Source organism: Camellia sinensis, chromosome 5 (genome assembly GCF_055761805.1).
Source record: "Camellia sinensis isolate YWXY chromosome 5, ASM5576180v1, whole genome shotgun sequence".
NCBI lineage: Eukaryota > Viridiplantae > Streptophyta > Magnoliopsida > Ericales > Theaceae > Camellia > Camellia sinensis.
This window is the reverse complement of record NC_138965.1, coordinates 206,594,586-206,608,926: the sequence shown is the minus strand read 5'-3', so window position 1 is coordinate 206,608,926 and position 14,341 is coordinate 206,594,586. Positions and strand designations below refer to the sequence as shown.

The 14,341-nt window shown below is 39.0% G+C and overlaps 1 long non-coding RNA gene across 1 annotated transcript; it reads right to left on the bottom strand.

The window, feature by feature from the left end:
• Positions 1-8,547: 8,547 nt before the first annotated feature.
• Positions 8,548-13,156, bottom strand: LOC145791164 (uncharacterized). The gene is made up of 3 exons (XR_014330936.1): positions 12,933-13,156; positions 11,810-11,943; positions 8,548-8,788 (listed from the first exon to the last, which is right to left on the bottom strand). It is a non-coding gene; the product is annotated as an uncharacterized LOC145791164 (long non-coding RNA).
• Between the last annotated feature and the right edge of the window lie 1,185 nt (positions 13,157-14,341).

Here is a 14,341-nt window from a genome sequence, read left to right as displayed (position 1 = left end):
CTCTGAGTCTGCCTGCATGTATGGCCACCAGTATCCTTGTGAAATGGCCCTGTAAGCTAGCGATCTTCCTCCTTGATGGCTTCCGCACACCCCTTCGTGTATCTCGTACAAGAATGCTTCCACTTTGCTGGGGTGGACACACTTTAGATAGGGTCCTGAGAACGACTTTTTGTATAATGCCAAAGATGGGGAGAGCCAAAATAGCTGTGAATTTGCTCTAATTTTGTTGGCTTCTTTCTTTTCTTCCGGTAGGACGCCGTCTTTCAAGAATAGTATGATGGGATCCATCCATGAGGGGCCTAGTTCTGTGCAACATACCTCTTCTGCTTCGGGGTCCTCAATGCTTGGTCTAGGTAGGTAGTCGATCAGTAGTGGATAAGGGATGGAGGTGTCTGCCATTGAGGCGAAGCCTGCTAGTTCGTCTGCTCTGCTGTTCTCCTCCCTGCCTATCTGTTCTATCCTCACTACTTCAAATTTCTTGATTTCTGTTCTGACCAATTCTTGGTATTTGGCCATCTTATCATCCTTTGCTTCATAGTCGCCAAAAATTTGGTTTACCACCAGCTGTGAGTCGCTGTAGACCATTAATTCGGTGGCCTTCATGTGGTATGCTGATTTAAGTCCTGCTAGAAGTGCTTCATATTCCGCTTCGTTGTTCGATGTAGGGAAGCCAAGGTTGATTGCTTGCTCCACAACCAGGCCGTCTGGTGAGATGAGGACTATGCCAAGTCCTGCACCATGCCGGTTGGATGCTCCATCCACAAAGAGCTTCCACATCTCACCAACGAACAACTTTCAACAGGTGGAGGGGTCGGATGATGTCCTGGGGTCAAGAATGTTGCTGGTGTTTTCTTCAAGGTCTATGCTTGCTGTCTGCCCCTCGCTATCTGACTGAACCAAGTCTTTATTTATTGGTGAGTCTTGGTTTGTTGTAACTTGGTTTGCTTCTTCCTTGTTGTCTATAGTCTGGTCTGCCTTGGAGTCTGACTGAGTACCTTCTGCTAGGGGTTGCGCTATTCCGGCGTCAACTTCCATCCCTAGTTTGGTTGTGTCAGTTAGGTCGACTGGGCAGATATGATGACTTCTAGGAGTAAATTCTACGACGAAGTCTGCCAAAGATTAGGCTTTTACTGCGGTTCTAGGTTGGAACTTGACATCGAATTGTCCCAGCTCTACTGCCCACTTCAAAATTCGCCTAGAAAAGTTCGCCCTCTCAAACAAAGCTTTTAGTGGGAAAGCTGTAAGGACGACTATGGTGTGGGCGTGAAAGTAGTGTGCCAATTTCCTGGAGGCCATCATCAAGGCTAATGCCAATTTTTCCAGTGGCAAATACCTTGTTTCGGCTCCCAGCAATGTCTTGCTGACATAATAGATGGGCAGATGTTGAATTCCTTCCGCACGAACCAACACTGTGCTAATTGCATGCTGAGAGACTGCAAGGTATAGGAAGAGTTCTTTTCCTGGTAGTGGGGTGACCAGCAATAGTGGGGAGGATATGTATTCTTTCAAGCTTTCTAGTACTTGGTCGCATTCTTCGTCCCATTCAAACTTGGCTTTTAAAGCTTGAAAGAATGGTCGTAGTCTGTCTGACGACCGGCTTATGAACCGATTGAGCGCGGCTGCCATACTGGTGAGATGCTGCACTTGTTTTACTGAGTTTGGTCTCTCCAAATCCTGGATTGCTTTGATCTGAGAGGGGTCTGCTTCTATACCCCGGTTGGTCACAAGGAAGCCCAAGAATTTGCCAGATCCTACACCAAATGCACACTTAGATGCGTTGAGGCACAACTTGTGCTTCTTCAGGATTTCAAACATCTCTCCTAAGTCCTTGAGATGGTCATTCTCATCCTTGATCTTGACCACCATGTCGTCGATGTAAGCCTCCATCGTTCTTCCTAACAATAGTTCAAACATCTTGGTGACCATTCGTTGGAATGTTGCCCCTGCGTTTTTCAGGCCAAAGGGCATGACCTCGTAATAGTATAGTCCTCTCGAAGTTGTAAAGGATGTGACCTCCTGGTCTGGTTCATGCATGGCGATTTGGTGGTAGCCTCTGTATGCATCCAGAAAGCTAAGTCGGTTGTGCCCCGCCGTTAGGTCTACCAGTTGATCTATCCGTGGTAGAGGAAAGCTGTTTTTTGGGCACGCCTTGTTGACTGTTTTGTAGTCGACGCAGACACGCCATTTTCCATTCTTCTTTGGCACTACGACCGTGTTGGAGATCCATTTCGAGTAGTGCACTTTCTAATTGCTCCTGCCTCCAGCAGGTTACCTACTTCTTCCGCCACTATTTCGGCATGGTGAAGTGCCGATCTGCGAGTGCGCTGAATGACTGGTCTGGCGGATGGGTGGACATTGAGTTGGTGACAGATGAAGTTTGGATCAATGCCTGGCATGTCGTAGGGTGTCCAGGTGAACACTTCGGTGTTAGAGGTTAGCAATTCCAAGACCTCTAATCTCTCAGTGCTAGACAACGACGAACCGAGCAAAAAGAACTTATCCGGGTTCTTTTCATCTATTTTTACCTCTACCAAGTCCTCCACTGCTTTCTGATCCACCGTTTTGCCGACATCTGCAAATAGCTCATTACTTTCAGGTTCTTCCACCGAATGAACGTATCCTTTGGCAGCGCGGCTGCTATTCACCGTGACGAAGCATTGCTTTGACATGATCTGATCTCCATAAACTTCTTCAATTACACCGGTGTCGTTGGGGAACCGCATTACTTGGTGGTAGGATGACGCCACCGATCGCATGGCGTGCAGCCATGTTCTGCCCAAGATGATGTTGTAAGTGGAGGGGACCTTCAATACCCAGAACTCCACTTGTTTCGTCACGCTTCCTGCTTTAACTGGAAGAATTATTTTGCCGACGGGCCATTCTGGCATGGAGTTGAATCCAATTAGGGGAGATACAGCAGGCGCCAAGTCTTTGTCTTGTGGCTTCAGTTGTTTAAATGTTTCGTAGTACATGATTTCACATGAACTTCCCTGGTCAATCAGAATCCGCTTGACGTCAAAATCCTTGACTCGGAGAGTGACGACCAGGGAATCATTGTGAGGGCAATATATCCGTTCTAAGTCTTTATCCGAAAAAGACATGACGTTTGTTGCCTCTGTCTTCCCCTTTTTGGTGGCAGGTTGGGCACTTTGCACTTCTCTTAAGTGTTCAGCCTTTTTGATTGATCCTCTGAGCTCGCATACACGCTCAGGTTCAAAAACTCCATGTATCACATTGATAATGCCTTGAGGCGGGGTGTCGATTGGCATCCCATTGGGGTTATTATGGTCTTGGGGGGTTGGTTGCGTCCCTCCTTCAATGTACTTATCCAAATGTCCTGCTGCCACCAACTCTTCCAGGTGTTGTCTCAATGGTGTGCAATTCTCAGTGCGGTGCCCCTTTTCTTTATGGAAGGTGCACCGCGATCTTTCGTCGTAGTCTTTCTGTGCTTCTCCCAGCTTGGCTGGCCACTTGACGAAAGGCTCATCTCTTATTTCGCTCAGAATCTGATATATCGGTTTCTTGAACACCGTGGTTATGGCAGTGCGGATTCTCAACCATCTTTTATCCGGGTCTTCTCCGTTATCTCGTCTGCCACGTCCGTTTCTGTTCTGTCGGTCTACTGCGTTGACCTTCGCAGAGGTCTTCTTTTCTGGTACTGTGGTCGCCCCAGATTTTGCTTTGGCACGTGCACCATCCTCTTCTACCTTGATGTGCTGATGCACTCTTTCCATGAAGGCTTCCATGGTGAGGGGCGGCGTCATGGTGATTGAGTCCCTTAGTCTGTTCCCGACTGGAAGACCTCTTTTATATTGTGCAATGGCGAGATTGGTGGGGCAGTCCCCAATCTGATTGAATGTCTCCCAGTAGCGACTATTGTAAAATCTTAGGGTCTCTTTATCGCCCATGTCGATGGAGAGCAATTGATCAATTTCCACCGGGGTTTTAGTGTTCGTTCGGAACCTTGTTACGAACGCCTCTGCCAACTGCGCCCAAGAGGCTATGCTGCCCTCTGGAAGTTTCTCGAACTAAGTCAAGCCTAGGTCGCCAAGGCTGGATGGGAAGAGTATGCACATTAGGGCCTCGTTTCGCCTGTATACAGCCATGACCTGGCGAAAGTGGCTCAAGTGTGAGTAGAGGTCCGTCTTCCCTTCATATGTAGTGAATTTGGGCTGAAGGAAGCCTGATGGTAGGGGCGCGTTTTCAATCGCCGGAACAAACGGCGAAGTCTGCAGCCTTGCTAATGCTTTGTCCGTTGGTTCGTAGGCAGGGCGCGGTATTGGCATTCTAACCTCGACGCTTCCATGCGTCCGAGGAGCCAACCGCTGTAAGGCAGAAACTCTGTGTGAATCCCGTGCCCTGGCATCCTCCTTGCATCGTGCTTTTTCTTTGAGCACGGTTCGTAAGTCGGATGATCTAGGTAACTCCGTCTGTCTAGATCTGGTTTGGTGTGTATGTGAAGGCCAATACGTGCTTCCTTCAGTATATGATCTTTCAGATCTCGTCCTCTCAGACCTGGAGTGACGAGTTCTGGAAGACCTGGATTGAGTATCGCCTGTCCTGAGGCTTCTACTCTCTCCTTGCGAGGGTGTGGTATTCCTACTACGATTTTCTGAGTGGCGAGGGGGCGTCTTGTTTTTGTGCCCCTCTCATGTCGCCACTTCTTTGTTCTTTATCTGGCGCTTCAAGGCCTCCATGTCCGCCGCCATTTTCCTTATCAATTTGTCTTGCTCTTTCACGCGATCTTCCAGAGCTTGAGGATCAATCCTCCGTCTTTGCCTGTCAGGACTTTGCGAGCGAGATTGACGGGGGCTGTGAGTCCGTCTTCCCCTAGTATCTCTCCTGGGGTTATGTCATTGGGGCTCCAAATCTGCCATAGGAGGGATAGAAGGTAATCCTTCACGCCTTGTTCCCCCATCCGGGGTTTGCCCGTCGATGGCGGAATGTGGCAATTCTTCAATGTGAACCATCGTTTGTAAAGAGGAGAAGCTTTAGTCAAGAGGTTCTGTTCTGTCTGCAATTCCCACAGACGGCGCCAATTGTACGGGAAAGAAATAAACCTTCTCGTATAATCTTGTTGACCAAGTCTACTCTCCTCCGTACGTCGTCGCTTTATCACCTGAAAACACAAACGTGAGCTAGCCGGCGAGTGTGTGCCAGAAACCTCTCCGATGCCTAAGTCAGTAAACTTGACAAATAGACAAAAGCTCTGTATATTCAGAAAACAAAGTTGTGTGTTACCTCTCCAAAGGTGATGTTTGTGAGCTTTTATAGGTTTCGTGTGGCACAATCCTAGTAAGACTTCTATTCCTCCATGCAGAGTCCTCCTAGGATTTAACCTCCTGAAGGATAATCCTTATCCTCCAACACCCCCCCCCACTGCTTAAACCAAGTGAGATGGTTATTACCATGGCCGGACTCCCACATGACCGAAGTAATCATGGCTATGCTGAGCCACAGAGTAAGCCGTACTATCCTTAGTTCGGTTCTTCCTTCTCCTCTTTATCTCGGTTCTCTCACGCACAAACCATGGTATGTTTAGACCGAGCTACCGAGTAGCAAGGTTCTGACCGTTCTAACCATAATACGCCATGACCGGACTAATTCTGAGACCGGCCTAACTCCAAGTCGCTTCCGGACCGTAGTAACTTTACATTCCTCTCGGGCCGGAGTAATCTTTTACCTTTCTTGGGCCGGAGTAATTTTACGGCCTTTTTACCACGCCCTTCATACTTTGGGCCATAATGTCCATCTCACAGCTCGGCCCAATTTTCACCAAAATTACCCTCTCACAAATATACGTAGTGAAGTGTGAGGAATTTTTTTGCCCGTGTGAGATTTATTTCCCTTATAGTTGGAACTTTATTATAAATTTTAATTTGTTGAATTTTATTTGTAAGATGATATTTTGTAGTCGAAAAAGAAATTAAAAGTTGACAATTTTGGTGCAAGAGGAATTTATTTTAAAATAACAATAAATACTTAACTAAGGAAAACTAAAATATTATTGATTATGATTGCTTTGTCATAAGACTTTAACTTTATTTATAATAAGAAAATACCTAATTTGACAATAAAACAACAAATTAAGTTGATTCCTTAAAAATAAAAAATAAAATTGAATTCAAATTTGTGTTGGACAATCTTCACTGTAATTAATTAATTCAGTTTGTGTACTTAACAACAAACATAATATAAAAGAAATAAAGGAAAGAAGAGAATTTGTTTGATTACAAAAATCAACTTGAAATAAAAATAAATAAATAAAAACAGATTTTATTTTGTTACAAAAATAAAATTAAAATATGATTTAAATAAATAATAAAACACCGAAAATAAATTAAATAACTTACTTGATTAATTTCTTTGAATTATAATCTGATCAAGTCCAGTGTTTGACACTGTGTCCTTAAGACAAATTCGTCCTCTCCTCGGTGCTTTCAGAATGTGAACGTCTATCTCCCAAGATCTATCAACGAATAAAAGCAGCACTACAATTTATTCGTTCGTCGAACACACTGAGTGTTTATACTTTCTGTCACAAAAATAAAATGCAGCAAAATAAAGAATAGGATTTGCAGAGGTGAAATACGAAATTTTTGAATGAATAATTTGAATTCTGGATTTTATTTTACCAAAAATAAAATTAAATTCAAATATTTTTTGGCCCAAAAAGATAGGTATTGAGCCGGACAAGCCCAACCCAACCTTACACCACGCACCCCCGCCCGACCGGACGGACGGACGGCGGCGGCGCGCGTGTGGTGATTTTTTAGTCCAATGGGTCTAGCCCATTTGGCTTCAATTTTCCATTCACTTGGTAATGGTTTTGAGCAACCAAATATACCACGTGAATCACAACGCGGCATAGAACACGTTACCACTTTGACCCGCGTAAATCGACGCAGGGGGCCCACCTAAAAAATAGACCAAACTTAGGAAAAAATTCTGGTTTTACCCAAAATTTTATAACCATTTCCAACAATTCCCCACATGAATGGAATTTGATGACAACGGAAATGCAATAATATGCAGACTATATCGAAAGAGTATAAGTCAAAAATATCTTGCATCAGGATAGGTAGCTTTCGGCCTTGAACCTTCCCTAGTGATAACCTATCGGACTTACTGGCTAACCAATAGACGCGATGCCTTGAATTGTTCAACCGTTTGTGTAAGCCAAGACAATAGATTTCATACAAAATATCTTCTAACTCGTGGTTCTCACTGTTGTGTTCATTTTGGCCTTGAACGCGCCTGATTTTCATAAGTGTTTCTAGAGAATTTAACCGCTTCATTCTCATAGAACCGGCCCCAGTTCAACACTCATATAGGTGATTCTTATTGTGAGTATCTCCTTATACTCGTCTTGATTTTATGCCTCAATCAAGATATAAGTAATCATTAAAAGCAAAGCTTATCCTTATGCCCCTGTATACAACATATGTTGCAGATATCACACTCACCATAGGAATGGGTAGGGAATTTTAATCCCTTGGTGATTTCTAGTGAACCATACATAACTTAGTTGTCCCTTTGAACTTAGTTCTTGCGATCTCCAGTCATATAAGTAGGGTTACCATTATGACGACTCTTATGTAATAGGCTTTAATCTCATCCCCTTCGATGAACTATACACTAGCTCTTTTGCCAAACCTTTTGTTAACGGATCCGCAATATTCTCTTTAGATTTTATATAATCTATTGAGATTATTTCATTTGACAACAATTGCCTTACGGTATTATGTCGACGACAAATATGTTGTGACTTACCGTTATACATATGATTCTGTGCCCTACCTATTGCAGATTGACTATCACAATGAATGCAAATAGCTAGCACAGGTTTTGGCCACATTCACTCCAACAAGTTGGGCCTTGAATGACGAAATTTTTTTGTCTTCAAAAAACTAATTTCATCACTATAGATATTTGTGAGGAAATATTTTCGTCACCGGTTTCGTCATTGAATGTTTGTCACTAAAAACCACCATGACGAAAAATAATTTCGTCACCAATGAGATTACTTCAGTGGCGAAAATTTTTGTCACTAATAAAACAACATTTTGTCGCCAAAAATTCTCATTTTCGTCACCAAATAATTATTCAGTACCATATTTATAACTTTAGTTGACGAATAAATTTGTCACACATGTTGATCATTGATGAGGAAATAATTTCGTCACAGTAAGATGTAAAGGTGGCGAAATTGTTTGTCTCCAAAAGTCATACATGGGTGACGAAATATATTTCGTCACAAATATATATATACGTGACGAAATTTTTAGTCACCGAACAACAAAATGAACCAAATATTTCATATATAAGCTATAATAAATTTTGTCACAAAAAATATTTATTAGCGACAAATAATCACTTTGTCATAATAACAAGTACAAATGACGAAAAAAATTCGTCATTGAACTTGTTCCATATTTTATATTCCAATTTAAATTATTATTTCACAAATATCCCTGCTCATATCGCAATAGTCTTTTCAATGTATTAATAAATCCACTAGCTATTATACACCATTCCACAAAAAAATTCATTAAACAATTTATATTATAAATGAAAATAAATCCATCAAACAAATGAATTTAATAATCCATTAAGTATAATAAACAAAAACCATCATAGCAAATTCCAAAACGAACTAACGTTGAGTCCAAAAATAAAAATAACACTCGATCCTGATTTGCAACTAGAACTAAGTATCAGTTCAAGAAAAAATTCAACAGTTGATCTTCATTTGCAAGTATGCTTCCAAACGTCATCAAAAACCAATCTGCAAAGAAAAAAAAAAAAAAGGAAAACGTTAATATATTATCAATTACATCTAAACTCATATATAAATAATTTTATTTTATAAACCAATTTAGTAGAAATGCATATAACAATTCAAAACTTCAAAGAGTTAAGGTGATCTTTGATGATAAAGCAACACGGATAACATAAGATGCCAAAAGATTGCAAGAATACCATATATCACTATCACTAATGGCAGAATATATATAATAACTTCAAAATATAATGTAACATTGAGGTACATTTGATTCACGACAATGGGCCGATGACTTCTTCAATGAGGTAAATTTGATAAGTGGAATTCAACACAAGGGAGGCTCTATTTACACACCACTTTTCCTCTCAAGACAAATCATTAATTAGTTTATTTTTTATTACAATTTTAACCTTAGGTAAAATGACTACAAAGACAAGTTATGATACACACCATTTATATAATTAGCATAAAGGACAATAATAAATATAATACTCATCAACAAGCAAGTCCAGACCTTTCTCTCGCTCTCTCTCTCTCTAGATTCAGGAAGCGAGGGAAATCAAAGGACAGACGCAACTTCATAGAAGCAATCTCAGAGAATTGTTCAAATCGAGATTTATGTTGAATCCTATCCTTACATGTACTCGAGAAATGTTGTTAGACTCTGATTTTCTACTTTAAATGTTATTGTATCTATCTATGCATATTGCATATGTATGTATTTCTATTTCTATTATAAAAATGAGTGCAAAATCTTTACTTTCATATGGATTTCATATCTGTATGTTGATTTCACAGTTTTTGGTTGGTAAACTTAATTCTTTAATGTTCTGTCAAGTCCTAAAAAAATGTGTATGAATTTCCATTTTGAGTTAGGGAAATAACTTGTAATCTGTTTGGATTGTGGGTGATAAAAGAAAAGAAATAATTGCAAGTGATTGTGTTTTTCACCATATGTTTGGATGGGTAAGCAAGCAAAACATGTGGGAAAGGGTTATGGGTGACATTTTTTTTTGTTTGAATTTTGGGAGGCAATTACTTTTGGTGAGAAATGAAATAACCAAAATAAGAGAGTTGTTCTTTTTTTTTTTCGGTCCTCACAATTTCTCATGATTTCTGACCAAATCATCCCATCCAAACAGAGTGTTATGTCTAATATCTGGTGGTTGTGTTTGATTTTTTATTTTTATTTTTTGAAATTATTGGTAATTGGAGATGTTTCATTTTGATTATTGTATAAGTGTTGATTCTTTTGGCACTGGTTAATATTCTGAAAATTTAGGGGACTGAGCTGGTTCTTGGTCCCCAGAAAATGAGTTCTGAATTGGGTTAGTGTATAAATAGAGATAATGAGCACCAAATTACATAGCCCATTTCTGCGATGTCCTCTTCAACACTCTGTAAATAGAAGAAACAACGGCAATTTAGTTTGTCTAGACAAAGTAAAACTACCCAAAAGGGCTTTCAGCAAGTGTAAATGTGCAAAGCAAAATCATTGGGTTTTTCAGGGGATTAGGTTTTCTCATTTTTGTGGAAGAAATGTGGAGCTGCAATGGAAGAACCTAGGGTTGAGAGGCGGGTTAATTGTGAAACATGTAACAAAGCCCCTTTCTGCAGACAAAGCTCTGGTTAGGTCTTTGGTTCGGTTGTGGGAAGAAGGGTTACTTTTAATCAGGTGCTCTATTTTTTTTGCCGTGATATCTTGGGTGTGCTTACTGGTTTGGTATGGGAAGGCAAAAGCCAAGACTTTTGTTGAAGCGAAGCTTTTACCTTCTGTTTGTTCGGTTCTCGGCGAGTATATTCAGCGCGAGCTTGATTTTGGTAAGGTTCGGCGAATTTCACCTTTGAGCATTACCTTGGAGTCTTGTTCAATTGGGCCTCATAATGAAGAGTTCTCTTGCGGGGAGGTCCCTACTGTAAAACTACAAGTTCTTCCATTTGCAAGTCTGAAGAGGGGGAAGATTGTGATTGATGCAGTTTTGTCTAATCCAAGTTTTGTTAGTTGTGCAAAAGAAGAATTATACCTGGTTAGGAATACCTTCTACTGACGGTAGTCTACAGAGGCACTTGTCAAGTGAAGAAGGAATTGATCATCGTACAAAAATTAGGAGGATTGCTAGAGAGGAAACAGTTGCTCAATTTGATAAAGAGAGGGATGATGCAGCTAAGGAAACTGCAGACATGGGTTACATTCTTTCTGAGAAAGGATCTCATACATTTGAGATTGATGTGCCGAAGGACCATACTAGTCAAAAAAAATATCTATGTACTTTTTAGGTCCATTTTTTGACTATACAATTTTAAAAATTAGAAAAATTTAGTCAAAACTTTTACAAGCATGTCTCCTATTGATTGTCGAGTTGGAGGTAAGCTATAGGATTATTACCAAATTCTGGAGTAGCTCGCAGAAATTGTACTCACCCAGACTATGATCATACAGTCAATTTGACCTCCGCTGCTAGCTTGTTAAACTCAGGAAGAATAAAATTTGCTTCAGCTTGATTCTTTCCCTCAGGTCAAGTAGAAACAGTCAAGATACATGCCCGCAGAATACTGTCCCCAAATGACATCAAGGAAAGCAGAACATATACTGAAGTAAAAAGGATAGGGAAGGACTTATTTAACTAAAGACTAATTAGAAACACTACTACCTCTGCAACTACAAAATTAGAAACTGATCTTGCCAATAATATGTACAGCGAAAAATAATTTTGAGTTTCCAATCCATCATTTGAAGTCCCTGACAAGGAAATTGTCATTTTAATCCTATTGATATAAACAAAAGCAACCAATTACTATCCTACATCTACTGTAAACTTTATGCTAAAACTTAAAGGAACAACCATTGTATCTTCTAAATAAATCATTATATGTTTCCAATGACTCAGTCCTCAATCTGTGTGTTATAATATAATATATGGATAGATATTTAGTGAACCATGCAATTTAAATTTTACAATGTCTAAGGCAAAGACAACAAATTTCCTAACAAAATTAGGATATTTTTATGACAATGATACAAACCTCATATGTACAGGGACTCAAACCAAGGGCGCCCAAGGACACAAAATTAAGATACAATCGCATCACCAACATTTTTATTTAAGACAACGATATGGATGATATTTGTTGACAAGCAGTTTCACCAACATAAGCCCCTGTATGTTCATATTAAGAACCATAATTAAAAATAGCTCACAGTTTCGGTACTAGATGACAATTTTGCTTCATCAAAAAAAAAAAAACACACACACACACACACACAAAAGTTCAAGTTTTAAAATATGGAGAATAAAAAAATAAAAAAAATAAAAAAACATTATTTAGACATGAGAAGAAAAACTAATCAATTAAAATGGAATCACCTAATCACCAGGGCAATAATTACAGCTTCAATACCATTACAGCTTCAAAGCAACAAAGAAATGTAACTTGAAATAACCACATATAAACAAAACTCTAGTTTCGATACCATTAACAAGATTGATGAATAGATCACTTGAGAAACAAAGATCAACCATTAACATCACAACAGGTCAACTGTGTAGAACCACATTTTCCCATGTTAAGTGCTGTTAGAGCATTGGCTGGTCTCTCACTCTTTTTCTAACAACTAATAGAAGCTCAAAGAAAACCCAAAAAATTACCAGCAATAGAAGAATAATTTATATCCACCTAACTTGTCCACTCCAAGCTAAACAGAACTATAAAGCAATAAATTCATACCGCTTATATAGAGTAACATTCCTTGTATTCTTCTTATTTCCAACATCTTTTAATATGATCAAAAGACAATCAGTCCAAACCCAGTTCATTTAATAGACTATCATAATTTCTCTAATTCAAAACCCATTTTAGAATTTCATCGAACAGGTCATCCACATACTCTCACCATAGCCAAATTTATATAACAATTATATAGTGTGTATATATATAGAGAGAGAGAGATAGAGAGTGGGGGAAAGAATGAGTAAAAGGGAAAAGAGAGCCGATGGTGGTTGTTCTCGGTGGAGAAAGAATCTGTATTAAACTCAATGGCGGTGGATGGGTCGATTTGGGGCTGGGTTTGTGTGAAGCCATGCGAATGGAAGAAGACAGAGAGAGACAGAGATAGGGAGACAGAGAGGGCGAAATAGAAAGGACATACCTGGGTAATGCTCCAATGGTGGATCGACAATGGTGCTTGTGTGCGATAGCGGTGGTGCTCCTGTTTCCGACGATGATGGAGACAAAGCGAGAGAGAGAGAGCTTTCTAGTGTAGGTAAGATGCCTAAAACGATTTTGTAAACCCTAGCTTTCTACACAAAAGAAGGTGTATTTTTTCCCACTCGATATCTCCAGTATCCTTTCAAGATTGGTGACAAAATTATTTTTTCACCAAAAAGTCCAAAAATATTAAAAATTATTGGTGAATAAAATATATTTCTCATCAAATAATCTCAAAATATTAAAAATTATTAGTGACGAAAATATATTTTTTATTAATAATTTTATCATTGATGATAAAATTATTTTTTTCACCAAAAGTCTCAAAAATTTGGCGCCCCAAAAAAAAACTGGAAAAACCTTGAGTGACGAAACTTAATTTTTCCTCATCTAAAACGAAGTATTTACTGATAAAAATAAATTTTCTCACCTATTATTTTTATTTTTTTATTATATGTGATGAAATTATAATTTCTCACAGATTATTCTTATTTAATGAGAAATTTTATTTTCTTCACTAATTTTTGTTACTATATGTTACTTTTGTTGTAGTGGTGTGAGAGAGATAGAGTGAAATTAGGGTTGGAAATGAGAAAGAAGACTGAAATATTAGGGATAGGTGTGTGTGTGTGTGTGTGTGTGTGTGTGTGTGAGAGAGAGAGAGAGAGAGATGTGCGAAAGTGGAAAATTAGAGGATTAAGTTTTTGCGACGGTTTGAAAGGTCGTTGCAAATTAACAAAATGAAAAAAAAACCTTTTTGCGACGGTTGTGGGTTGTCCGTCTCTAATAATAATATTTACATGGTGCCTTTTCGGCTACAATCACTTGCCATCGCAAAAAAAAATGATTTCGCGGCATATTTTATTACCGTCGCAAAAGCCAATTTTTGTGACAATTTTTAGACCGTCGCAAAAAGTTCCGTGGCTAAAGCTCCCTTTTCTAGTAGTGTATTATATTTTTTAAGTATATTTATGTTAGGTGTGTGTAAATTTTTTTTTAAAAAAAAAAAAAGCTGAAAATATTAAAAAATTTCATTGAAAATATTAAAATATGAAAAATAAAAAAAGTAGAATTTTCTGAAAACCAGAACCAAACAAGTTGATTAGTGACGAAAATATATTTCTCACCAAATAATCTTAAATTTTTTAAATCAAGTTTTTCAAAAAAAAATGTAAAATTATTGGTGACAAAATATATTCCTCACTAATAATTTTATAATTAGTGACAAATTTTTTTCTCATCAAAAGTCTCAAAATTTTGGCGCCACCCAAAAAAATTAGCGGGAAAACTTTTGATGACGAAACTTAATTTTTCCTCACCTAAAAAGAAGTATTTATTGACGAAAATAAA